This window comes from Astyanax mexicanus, chromosome 19 (assembly GCF_023375975.1).
Source record: "Astyanax mexicanus isolate ESR-SI-001 chromosome 19, AstMex3_surface, whole genome shotgun sequence".
In the NCBI taxonomy this organism is placed as follows: domain Eukaryota; kingdom Metazoa; phylum Chordata; class Actinopteri; order Characiformes; family Acestrorhamphidae; genus Astyanax; species Astyanax mexicanus.
In genome coordinates this window covers 16,174,418-16,188,431 of record NC_064426.1, presented here as the reverse complement: position 1 = coordinate 16,188,431, position 14,014 = coordinate 16,174,418, and the positions used below count along the sequence as shown (strand labels likewise).

Here is a 14,014-nt window from a genome sequence, read left to right as displayed (position 1 = left end):
TAAGAGAAAGCATAAACTCAGTTAAAACAGCCACAGGCTTTGTGATGGTGATCAAGGCAGCAAGATCATTGATAAAAATATTAAATAAAACTGGACCCAGGATTATATTGATTAGTTAACGTTGGCCCAGTGAGTACTTAACTTGCTGAATAATGTTATAATTAATTATATACTACAAAATTTTAATTTCAGTACAATTGCAGCTTTTTCAGGGCAGCATTTTTGCATGTGTTTTTAGAAAATGTTAAATGATATTGGCGTTAAAGAACAGATATACAGAATACTATGGGAATGGTCATTAGTATACCATCTTACGACGTAACGATGACGTGCAAAATGACCACATTTCATAATTACAAAAAGAGTACTGAGACTACCGTCAAGTAACGTTGCCACTACGTCGCCACTACGTTGCCGGTTGGTATGTCGTGAACTGACCAAAAAGTACGAATAAATTACGTTGCTGGTACGTCGTGTGTTAGCTGGGTACCTAGGTTAGCTAGCTTAACTTACTAATACAGCTAACTAGCTAATTTAATAGTGTTATTTAAGTTAAGGGTATTCTAAATAAAAATAGAATATTAGCTAGGTTAGCTAGCTTAACTAGCTAATACAGCTAACTAGCTAATTAACTAGTGTTAATTAAGTTAAGGGTATTTTAAATAAAACAGGAATACCTAGCTAGGTTAGCTAGCTTAACTTACTAATGCAGCTAACTAGCTAATTTAATAGTGTTATTAAAGTTAAGGGTATTCTAAATAAATATAGAATATTAGCTAGGTTAGCTATCTTAACTTACTAATACAGCTAACTAGCTAATTTAATAGTGTTATTTAAGTTAAGGGTATTCTAAATAAAAAGCTTAACTTACTATTACAGCTAACTAGCTAATTTAATAGTTATATTTAAGTTAAGAATATTCTAAATAAAAATAGAATATTAGCTATGTTAGCTAGCTTAACTTACTAATACAGCTAACTAGCTAATTTAATAGTGTTATTTAAGTTAAGAATATTCTAAATAGCTAGCTTAACTCACTAATATAGCTAACTAGCAATTTTTTTGTGTTATTTAAGTTAAGAATATTCTAAATTAAATAAAGAAAATTAGCTAGGTTAGCTAGCTTAACTTACTAATACAGCTAACAAGCTAATTTAATAGTGTTATGTAAGTTAAGGGTATTCTAAATAAAAAGGGTACTAGCTAGGTTAGCTAGCTTAACTTACTAATACAGCCAACCAACTAATTAACTAGTCTTAATTAAGTTATGGGTATTTTAAATAAAACAGGAATACCTAGCTAGGTTAGCTATCTTAACTTACTAATACAGCTAACTAGATAATTTAATAGTGTTATTTAAGTTAAGGGTATTCTAAATAAAAATAGAATATTAGCTAGGTTAGCTAGCTTAACTAGCTAATACAGCTAACTAGCTAATTAACTAGTGTTAATTAAGTTAGGGTATTCTAAATAAAAATAGAATATTAGCTAGGTTAGCTAGCTTAACTTACTAAAACAGCTAACTAGCTAATTTAATAGTGTTATTTAAGTTAAGGGTTGAAGAGTAACCGTTTATTATACCTTGGGTGTATTGACAAATATCTTTCAATTATGATTACTTAACTTTAGCATCTATAATTACATAATCATTGTGTGAAACCTTGTATTTTATATGCATTTATATAGAAGATTAACCAATACTCACATTGTATTTTATACGCATTTATATTACTCACATTGTATTTTATACGCATTTATATAGAAGAATAACCAATAATCACAATATATATTCTTTACACATATAGTTAAACATTGCTTGATCAGGCATGTAACTAACACAGACTCTATTATATGGCAAACTAACCCACATGATACATAAGGCATTTAACTAACACATAGAATCTATTGTATTGCGTATTAACCACATGTTACTTACATATTAGCATATAACATATGGAATCTATTGTGTGACTTGTTTAGCTCACGCTCAAGGCATTTTGGTCACTGCATGATCCTAACTAACGGCCATCAATCATCGACTGGTATGAACTAAATTAATACAGACGAGGCTCTTAGACAAAGCAACCTTCTCTGTGTGTGGGTGCCTCCCTAAACCTGCAGCTGTCTCAAAGCGGGGAGTGACGCACACGCACACAGATAATGCCACAATGTCCAATTCTGGGAGAATACACTCAGGGCCAAGCAATGGTCTGATCAGACACATGAAACGGATTACTAACACGTGAAATTATGCATGCTAACATGAGATGATTTTAGCAACGCCTCATCAGCAGGTTTCAGGTCATTTGGGGGTATAAACATGGAGTCAGATCAGAGGGGGGTCAGAACTTTTACTATTTGATGGCTGCTAACTGTCTTGTATGTATTGGTTCTCCTGAATTCAGTATTTTGTAATAAAATGCTTGGTTTGCTTTCAACTCCATGTGACACCCTTAAAAGTGTAGTCACATTTAAGTGATTATTTTATATGTTATATATTAATATTATTTGCATCTGTATATATAATCTTTTCTGCTTTAAATGGGTTTATTGTATTGTATTGTGAATCATCCAGTCCAGTAGAGGGAGCAGTGCTAGGGGGCGGGCGCTATACAGAGGCTTAGGTGGGCATCAGCAGATTAGTCTCAGTTGAATCTGAGACCTGAAACTGAAAACACTGTCTCACCGTGTCTTCTCTGTATCCTGCATCCAGGTGGGAAAATATGTGAAACTGTGCAAGTATACATGTTTCTAAAGCACTATAATAGGATTATTTGAGTGTGTATATGCTTTGAAAGTGTTACGGTGTGTAATATGAGCCGCTATGGTCCTGTGTGTTGGTGGACGCTCAGCATCGGGCAGCGTTAGCTCCCGCAGCCCACTAACTGCGCGCCTGGCTGGCGCTCTCGCTGTATTTCTCCGCCGTTAGCATTAGCCACCGCCGCTCGCTAACCGCGCCTAGCCGGCGCCCCGCTGTTATTCCCCTCGCTCTGGCGTGAGATATACCCGCTCTTTAACCGTGTTCCAGTCCGTCGCTATCTCTCGTGTGTTTTCGCTGTAGTATTTACTATCTCCGCTCTGTAATAGTGTCCGTTTGTCGCTTTTTTCTCGTGTAATTCTAATAGCATTAGCTACCGCGGCCTGCTAACTCTGCGCCTGGCCGACGCTATTGTTTCAATTACTCTGACGCTAGCATTAGCTACCGCGGCCTGCTAACTCTGCGCCTGGCCGACGCTATTGTTTCTATTACTCTGACGCTAGCATTAGCTACCGAAGCCTGCTAACTCTGCGCCTGGCCGACGCTATTGTTTCAATTACTCTGACGCTAGCATTAGCTACCGCGGCCTGCTAACTCTGCGCCTGGCCGACGCTATTGTTTCTATTACTCTGACGCTAGCATTAGCTACTGCGGCCTGCTAACTCTGCGCCTGGCCGACGCTATTGTTTCTATTACTCTGACGCTAGCATTAGCTACCGCAGCCTGCTAATTATACACCTGGCCGACGCTATTGTTCTCTATTTTCTTCCCGCTAACACTAGTTAACTCATTGGAGTAATTACGCGCCTTGCTGCCGCCATTTCGCGCCTGTATTAAACGGCACCAGCCATTTTGACTCTAACACGCATTGTGTATGTTAAAAAAACATAAATAATTGAGTTAATTAAAAATATGTATATATAAAACTAAATTAAGTCTCTGTAGGTGAAGTAAGTGTTTCTAAAGTGTCCAGTTTAATTCTACTCTCTATTAAAGAGCCTGTTTGGCTTTGTTAGGTGAAGCTAGAGCCTCTGCCAACCACAGCATTGGGTTTATTACAGTTGAATAAGCTACAGTTTTACATTTCTCTAATTAGTATTCCTGTTTTATTTAGTTATGTTCACGTTTATTACTTTGGTCAATTAAAAATACTCTAAGCAGATACAAGTTTTAAAAAACTCAACTTAAAATGAGATATTAAAAGCACTAACATGGAGTTAAAGTGTGCTTAGTACAAGTTAATGGAATTTTGTTAATTAATAACTGTGTAATGAAGGGTGTTAATGTAGAATGTGTGAGTATTGGTATATGTATGCGTATATAAATATATTAATATGAAGTAATATTTTTATATATTCTTATATACATATATATATATTTTTGTATTTTGTAGTAACAGTGTTGAGGAGGTTTGCTGATCAAGGTAACAGTAATGTGGACCTAGAGATGTATTGTGAGATACAGAGTTTTGGGTAACTAAGAAGGTTAAGTATCTTCTGTGTGATCTGTATGAGGAGTGCAGAAATATGCAATGTGTTCGTGAAACTGCTAAAGAAAGAGGAAAAAAAAGACTAAAGTGATTTGGTTTGTGTATGTTGTTGAATAAAGAAAAGAGTTGAATCTGAGACCTGAAACTGAAAACACTGTCTCACCGTGTCTTCTCTGTATCCTGCATCCAGATTCTATCCAGGCCCTGCTAACCCCAGGGTCGCATAACTGCTACTACCTACCCACGCCTGGGGGGTGTAACATCCACTCCACCTGTCTGCGACTCTCTCCATCAAAACGAACACGCAGGGGAGTTGTACCCCGGATGGTGGATGGGGGTAACCCATCTTTCATTTTCTTTTTACAACAGGGTATTCTAAATAAAAATAGAATATTAGCTAGGTTAGCTAGCTTAACTTACTGATACAGCTAACTAGCTAATTTAATAGTGTTATTTCAGTTAAGAATAGTCTAAATAAAAATAGAATATTAGCTATGTTAGCTAGTTTAACTTACTGATACAGCTAACTAGCTAATTTAATAGTGTTATTTAAGTTAAGGGTAACATTATTCTAAATAAAAAATAGAATATTAGCTAGGTTAGCTAGCTTAACTTACTAATACAGCTAACTAGCTAATTTAATAGTGTTATTTAAGTTAAGGGTATTCTAATAAAAATAGAATATTAGCTATGTTAGCTAGTTTAACTTACTAATACAGCTAACTAGCTAATTTAATAGTGTTATTAAAGTTAAGGGTATTCTAAATAAAAAAAGAATATTACCTAGGTAAGCTAGCTTAACTTACTAATACAGCTCACTAGCTAATTTAATAGTGTTATTTAAGTTAAGGGTATTCTAAATAAAAATAGAATATTAGCTAGGTTAGCTAGCTTAACTAGCTAAAACAGCTAACTAGCTAATTAACTAGTGTTAATTAAGTTAAGGGTATTTTAAATAAAACAGGAATACCTAGCTATGTTAGATAGCTTAACTTACTAAACCAGCTAACTAGCTATTTTACTAGTGTTAATTAGGTTAAGGGTGTTCTTAATAAAAGAGAAATACCTAGATTAGCGAGCTTAACTAAGTAATACAGCTAACTAGCTAATTTAATATTGTTATTTAAGTTAAGGGTGTTCTAAATAAAAGAGGAATAACTTACCTAGGTTAGCTAGCTTAACTTACTAAACCAGCTAACTAGCTAATTTAATAGTAAGTTACTATTTAAGTTAAGGGTATTCTAAATAAAAAGAAATACTAGCTCAGTTAGCAAGCTTAACTTACTAATACAGTTAACTAGCTAATTTAATAGTGTTAATTAAGTTAAGGGTATTCTAAATAAAAATAGAATATTAGCTAGGTTAGCTAGCTTAACTTACTAATACAGCTAACTAGCTAATTTAATAGTGTTAAATAAGTTAAGGGTATTCTAAATAAAAATAGAACATTAGCTAGGTTAGCTAGCTTAATTTGCTAATACAGGAAACTAGCTAATTTAATAGTGTTATTTAAGTTAAGGGCATTCTAAATAAACCAGGAATAGCTAGTTAGCTTAACTAACCAACTAATACTGCTAGCTAGCGAACAACTGAACTAGTACTACACCATTTAAGACAGTGGGTGAACAAATCTCACCATACATCACAATCTAGCTAACTAACTAGCTTAATTAGATTAATCTAATCTCCCTGCTTTATATCTCAGCATTCTGTTTAATATATATGTTTAGTATTTAGCATCAGTGCTGCAGTGCTGTTTTATCATGTAACTAGCTATCTAGCCTATTTGCCTCAGCAATTACAGTTTTAAAGAACTTTAAAACAATCACAAATTAAACGCTTTAAGTTCCTGAGCTACAACACAATTTAAACTCCCCTCCCCAGCTAAAACATTACATGTGCAAAACATTTACCAGTTTCCTACCTTGTACATTGACCTAAATGCAAAAGTAAAATATGTAATTAAAAACATTAATAAAAACGTAGGACTTTCAAAAAATAGCATTTGTTACGTGTCCCCACTCTTTAACTATAAACTTTACCATAACATATAATTATTAAAATTCTTTAGAGATTAATTTTTGGTATGTATTGTTGTTTGACTTTCCATTTATGCTTTAATTTTTTTTTTTTTCATAATAAATCCATAATATTTAAGTTAAAATACACATTTTAGTTGTGTCGATGGGTTTCACTCATTCCTGTTACCATAAAACATTACCCCATCTGACACATCTGGAACATTCTACAAGTCACATCCACAACAGGAAGTGACATCAGTTGGTTCTTCTGAAGATCATGGAAAGATATTACTACTATTTAAGGGTTTAGGTTTAAGGTTTGAGGTAAGAATTAGTTTGCATTTTAGCTCCACTTTAGCATATAATAGGTAGTATCAAACCTCCAGACTAGCTTATTTTAGCTTAATATAGATACTGTAGAACCTAATTAGTGGTAGATTTGGTAATTTCCAAAAGCAAGTAGAGTATAAAAAAACTTTTATAAGAATGCAAAGGTCAATGTAAATCAAACAATAAAAATATAACATACTGTTAATTCATGTACTTTTACTGTTATCAGTGGTTGTAAAGAAGAAATTATGCATTTAAAAAACTGGCGCTATGAACACAAGTGATTTTAAAATTTTGAGATAATGGCACAATTAAGAAGAAAAGAAAAAATACAAAGGGTTATTATTAAATAGTAATACAAATAACACAAAAGTAGCAAAGGCAATAGAACTGTTACGTAAAACTCTAAAAAAGGGACAAATGCAAATAAACAAAGTAAAAAAATAACATTAACATAATGATAAAACCGAGTTTAAAATAATATGTTTTAAGCTGCCTTTTAAACTGTGTACTGATGTTTATTTTCTAGTCCTATTAATGAAGCTGTTTATTATTTATTCTGTGCATAAAAACTAAATGCTTCTTCTCCACTTCTCTCCTCATTTACTTTTGGTACACAGAGCAAACTTGCAGGCCTGTTGTTTTTAAAATCCTAAGATGTTTTGAGGGCGAGGGTACGAGCGACCACTTTCAGACAGGAAGGAGTCTGAAGTAAGATACTTCAGTTATCAGAGAAATGAAAGGAAGGCACGCTTTAACCGGAAGCGCATAGGCACAATGTGAGGCGGCGGTTGTAGCTGTAGTGGACAAAGGTGTGAAACAATAAATAGAGAAATAGATGTGAAGGCAGATGTGAAAAACAGCAATCAGCTGAATATGAAACAAGAACATCCAATGCAGGAGGGGCAAAGTGAGCAAACAATATCTTTACTCAACCTTCTGAAAACTAAATAACATTAACTGAGGGAAGACGAATGAAAACTTTGAGAGGTAAAATTTGATGAAGTATTAATTCTATAGGAATTAAACACATTCTTGTAGGAAATTAATTTCAGATGAGTTCAGTAGATATATGTGAGATCCACCTACCTTATTGTTCTACCAGCTGTTTAATAGCATACGCTGGAGCTCCACCACTCCCAGCACACCAGACCCAACTAATCACCTATTAACACAACCTTTCTGAGATCAACAAATAAACAATCCTCAAACCCATAGTTAGCTATAAATCTTAAATAAAAAAATAGCTTATGTGATTAGATCATTTATGAAGTATGTATGCCATTTTTTTACTTACGCAATACCAGCTGTGAAATTCCAGTATTCCAAGGACTTTTACCTGGGGTCGAGTGTCTGCTCTGTACTTGACTTGACTTCCTCAGGTCTTTCTTAGATGCTTTTACAGTAAAACAGCACCATACAATTAGTATTCATTTAACAGCTGAAAGAAATGACATGACATAGGACAGGCGTGGTGAGCGGACACAAGCGCAAGTAATATTTATTAAAACAGAAAACAAACAAACAATAAACCAAAAACAGGAACTTAGAGAACAAACAGATCATAAACACAACCAAGACAGACGTAAAACACGTACAACCACCGACAAACTAACACTGAAGACACAGGGGCTTATAAATACACACACAAGGCGAGAAAGGAAACAGGTAACAACTGAGGACTGGTAATGAGGGGGCGGAGCTACAAATGAACACAGGTGAACAGTTAAGGTGAGTCAAGGAGGATAACAGGACCACATGGAGAAATGACAGGCACAAAGGAGGAAAAGGTAAACAAACACAGGAAACACAAGCACAGAAGGGAAATGACAGGGAACAGGGGAAGGATGTGACAGAATGCTGTATTTTGATTGGCTGTTGGGTAGCTACATTTCTCAAATTACTGTGAGGCAAGCTTCTTACGAACATTGTTGAAAACCAATTGTGCTCTCCATCCACAGTTAAGAAACAGTGGTGCACATTGCTGGGCATTGTTCTAGTAACAACATGTATAACCAGCACTGTTTTATTGTATTTTATATTTAGTTTATTCCTATTTCTGATCTTCTGAATTTAACATATTTGTGTCACTTTTGTTCAACGAAAAACTACTTCACTACTGTACTTAAGGACTTAAATGCTGCAAACATTTGACCGCTGTCTGTAGTAACTACATAACACAATGCTTGTAGTACTTAAGTAGTACATTTTAGAATAAACTATGTGCAATATTTAAGTACTAAAAATTTTGAATACTTTAGTGTGACACTTAAAGAACACTTCAACTTCTACTCAAGTCACTTTTTGATAAGCCACTTGTACTTTTACTAATATCTGTGTCTCTACTTTCTGCATAATGAATTCATAAATGTTACCTATATACAGTACCAGTCAAAGCTTTGGACACACCTTCTCATTCAGTGTTTTTCTTTATTTAATTTATTTTCTACATTGTAGATTAATATTAAAGACAAAAACAACACATATGAGACACATATGGAATTACATAATAAAAAAAAGTCCTCCACAATTCCCTGACCTAAACCTGATAAATTGAGATGGTGTTTTAGGATGAGCTGGAGCTTCACAGTGTGAAGAAAAAGCAGAAAAGAAAAAAAAAACTATTGTTCAGCACCTCTAGGAACTCCTTCAAGAGGCTGAGAAAACTATTCCAAGTGACTCTCCCTCATGAAGATGCTGAGTTTAAAATACAAAGAGTGTGCAGATCTGTCCTTAAAGATAAATGTGGTACTTAAAAGAATCTAAAGTATAAAACATATTTTGTTTTTTTATATTGAATTTACAATGATATAAATCTTAATAATAAAACAAAAACACATTGAATGAGAAGAGGTGTGTCTAAACTGGTAAAATGGGTACTGATTTAAAGTGGTAAAACTCTTGTAAACTGGTAATATTCTTGATTTTAAGGATGTTAAAGGTGAGGTTTTGGATAAGTTGAGTAAATAAAAAGGAAATAGGTCATTAAGACACTCCGTGCAACACTTAATGGATAACTTCAGAACAATTGTACAGTTAAGAGAACATTTTAAAGGGGTTACAATGATTTCCCCTAAGAAAGCTCACTGATGATGCTTTTCTACAACGGACGTATTATTAAGAGATTGTTAAGGGCAATCTTAAGTAAAAAAAAAAAATCCACTTGTGTTCAAGTGTTCAAATCCAATGGTGTTTTTATGCAACAGGGTGCAGAAAGAATAGTGCAGTTTGGCTTTAAACCAAGCCTCGCTGGTCTTCTTAAAGCAGAGTAGATACAAATAGACCTGTTTCCTTCCTGAGGAACTTAAGCTGCCGACCATCAGCTTTCAGTGTGAGTATGAACCAAACAGCAGAAAAACAATGAATTAGGAGTTCTGCAGATGCATTGGCATTTTACAAATCAGTTATGTAAAAATAAATTTCAAATCTGAACACATTTTTCACTAAAGAATAATCTAACGCTTTACTATTTCCAATCCAGTAAACAGATTAAAGTTATCCAAGTCACTATGCATTACTATTTTTCATTAGTAAAAATGTCTCCTGTGTCCACTCTACACACAATCACACACACACACAGCAAGCCTCCCTCTCTCTCCATTTTACACACACACACACCAAAGCACTTTCTCTCCCAGCCCTTACACTCTCCCCTAATCACATGCTTGTCTTATACCCTAAACCAGGGATTCTTAACCTGGGGGTCGTGACATACAGTACACACCAAAAGTTTGGACACACCTTCTCATTCAATGTGTTTTCTTTATTTTCATGACTATTTACATTGTAGATTCTCACTGAAGGCATCAAAACTATGAATGAACACGTGGAGTTTTATGTACTTAACAAAAATTTACCTGGCGTCCACAGTCACCAGACCTGAACCCAATCCAGATGGTTTGGGGTGAGCTGGACCACAGAGTGAAGGCAAAGGGGCAATAAACACCTCTGGGAACTCCTTCCTTCAAGACTGTTGGAAAACCATTTCAGGTGACCACCTCTTGAAGCTCATTGAGAGAATGATGCCAAGAGTGTGCAAAGCAGTAATCAGAGCAAAGGGTGGCTATTTTGAAGAATTAGGAATATAAAACATGTTTTCAGTTATTTCACATTTTGAGAATGCAAGACCCCAGTGTGTGGTTTGTGGCAAAGTGCTAGCCAAGGAAAGTCTTAAGCCGTCCAAGTTGCTATGCTATTTGAAGCATTTGAGGCATTTCCTGCTCTGGAGGAGTTTTTGAACAACAGCGCAGTTACTAAAGCTAAGATGTGTGTGCCTATTCAGGCTCATCTTGATGGAATGACAACACAGTTTCGAGAGTATTTTCCTGAAAACGGTGCATGTGTCAGCAACAAATGAATGGATACGGAATCCTTTCTCTGCAAAGAACTGTTTCTCTGCTTCCGTTGCTGCTGTTTGCACAAAGAAAATGCCAATAGGTGCCAATAGGTTCATGTAGGCCTGTCACAATAAATTTGTTATACTTATTTTACAATATATGAAAAAGCTCACTTACTATACTTTTAATATAAGAAGAGTTTTTGGTTTATTTACATACACTGCCTGGCCAAAAAAAAAGTCGCCACCTGAATTTAACCAAGTAAATGATCTGTGGTGGATGCTGCAGTTGGTCTGCAGGTCTAGGTTCAGCAACAGTATGTGCTGAAAGTCTGAGGTCAGCTGACTACCTGAATATACTGAATATAGACCAGGTTATTCCATCAATGGATTTTTTCTTCCCTGATGACATGAGCATATTCCAAGATGATAATGTCAGGATTCATCAAGCTGGAATTGTGAAATAGTCATTCAGGGAGCATGAGATCATCATTTTCACACATGGATTGTTCACCACAGTGTCCACAGAAATCTTAACCTCACTGAGAATCTTTGAGATGTGCTGTATGGAGAAGACTTCGTGCAGCGGTCAGACTCTACCATCATCATTGATGCTGCAAGATCTTGGTGAAAAATGAATGCAACACTGGATTGAAATATATCTTGTGACACTGCAGAAGCTTATTGAAACATTGCCACAGTGAATATGTGCCATAATCAAAGCTGAAGATGGTCCAATGAAATATTAGAATGTGTGACCTTTTTTTGGTGGACACTTTTTTTTTTTTACCAGGCAGTGTATTACATTATAATTATATCAGTGGCATAACATGCTAATTAAAATGATAATAATTTGGCTTATCACAATGATTTTTGGAACAATGCATTGTACAAAAATGTCCTATATGTGTGATAAGTAAAGTAGTTTAATGTAATACATATGACACATAGTATATTAGTATTGAGCAGGTACAGCTTAATTTAATATCAATAATTATTTGATTGTTTATCAGACAGAGAAAGTTAATGCCTCATAAGCCTCAATGCCAGTACTTGGGTCTTTGTTAAAAGCTCAGTTTAAGCTTTGAGAACACTTGTTATGCTGCTGACTGTAAGAGGTTTGACTTTTACTAAACAGGAAAAAGTGCAGAAAGGGAACTGAAACTCCTCCTCCTCTCCAACCTCAATAAAACTGCAAAACTGAGTGAAGACTGCAGCAGTGTTCACTGAAGATCAAATCAAACTGGATTTAACATGGACCTGAGGACCAGGATGCTGGGACCTCATCTCACTTTAATTCTGGGTAAATTAAATTATTATTACTTGAATTAAATGAATACTGCTGTTTTACTATTTACATGTACATTTGTACAGTTCAAAACAAGGTTGGGTGGTAAATGAAAAGAGAATACAAACAGTGGGCAGTTTTTTGAATATTTAAATACACTGTGACTTTTCAAACATATAAAGTACAAAGGTCAGAGTACAGAGGACCTCCTGCAATGTTGCATAAGGGTCATGGTCTAACAGCTAGTGTTTGGTGGGGATACACCTTTTTTGACTCAAAACATGCAAAAGGTATTTACTAGTTTTCTTAATTAATCATGGGTGTGTTTTGGATGTAACGTGAAATAAAGCAATCAGCGTCTCACTTGGCATTCCCTTTAACCCTTTCATGCATAGTGTCCACTGCAGTGGACGCATACTTAAACGCATTTAAAAAAACAAACAATTTACAATACGTACTCCAAATCACCAAGGGGCTGTCTTCTAAACCCACTTTTTATTGTGTAAAAAATAAATGTCTTAATCAATATTCTCAAAATTGAGCTATTGCATCAGAAATCCAAGATGGCGACCAACAGTGGAAATGACAAAATGACCTCTGGAATATCGGTCACATCTTTTTATTCTGCAAGAAATATGCAGGTATATATTTTTTTCTTATTAAGAATGTAGTAAGGAACACTTTTATGAAAGTTTAATCAAAATTGGTAATATAGTTTTTTGGTTCTGTGTCCAAATGTAACTGTCCACTATAGTGGACGTCATGCACCAATGGTAACATTTAGATTATAAGAACATTGAGTGAATTTGCTAAATTAGCTCTAATTATTGTTATTTTAATATATTATAAATATTATAATACTATTATAGAGATTTTTTATTATTATATTATATTATTGTAGTATTATTAAACATAAAATATGTATATATGTATTAGTATTACATATATTTTTATATTATAGTATTATTATGGAAATATTATTATAAACTCATTTGTTAATTGTAAGTATACTATAATTTATATTATTTATGATGTATTCCAATAATATAACAATAGTACACAAAAATAGGGTAAAATACGGGTAACATTTAGATTAAACATCATAATGAAATTTCTCCAACTGCTTGCCTGAGCAATGGGAAATATGTTTTTTTTTTTATTAAATTATTTTAAAAAATTGTATATATGCTAATTTCCTATTTAGTTTGTGTGTGTGTGTGAGTGTATGTATGCAAGCATGTTCAGTTCTGTTTAATAAGTTTAATAAGCTATTTTCTTCAAATTTGCTGATGCGACCAGACCCTTGATACTTTTATCTAAGCTGTTTTTACATTAAAGCTTTTGTATATGAACAGTTCCCATAATATATTGTTTCTTTGAGCTAAAACATGAAATAGAACATTTTCTACTAAATTGCATTTTATCCCGTTAATGCATGATGTCCACTACAGTGGACAGTTGTGTATCTCCTACAGAATAAATAATAAAAGTAAACTTAGTATGTGTTTAAGTCTTTCTTGTGGGGAAAAAATACATAGAATAAAAAATCCACTTCAGTTATTTAATAATTCCTGCATGAAAGGGTTAAGAGTGGTCGACACACTGTGCAGCGCTTATACACATTTTAGCAGAGAACACATTTATGGGAAAAGCAATGTTATTGTATTGTGTATTCTGTTTCTTGTTGGGTGGAGTCCCATCAGTTTGCAGAGACACCAGCAAATAAACGTGTACCTTAAATAGAATTGAAGGCATTTAATTCTTCATAGTGTTACTCTTAATGTGTTTGCTC

The 14,014-nt window shown here is 34.3% G+C and overlaps 1 protein-coding gene across 1 annotated transcript in view; it reads left to right on the top strand.

Annotated features, from left to right (window-relative positions):
• Positions 1-14,014, top strand: part of LOC103034334 (uncharacterized) — a 381,713-nt gene that overhangs the window by 194,034 nt on the left and 173,665 nt on the right. The window lies entirely within an intron of this gene.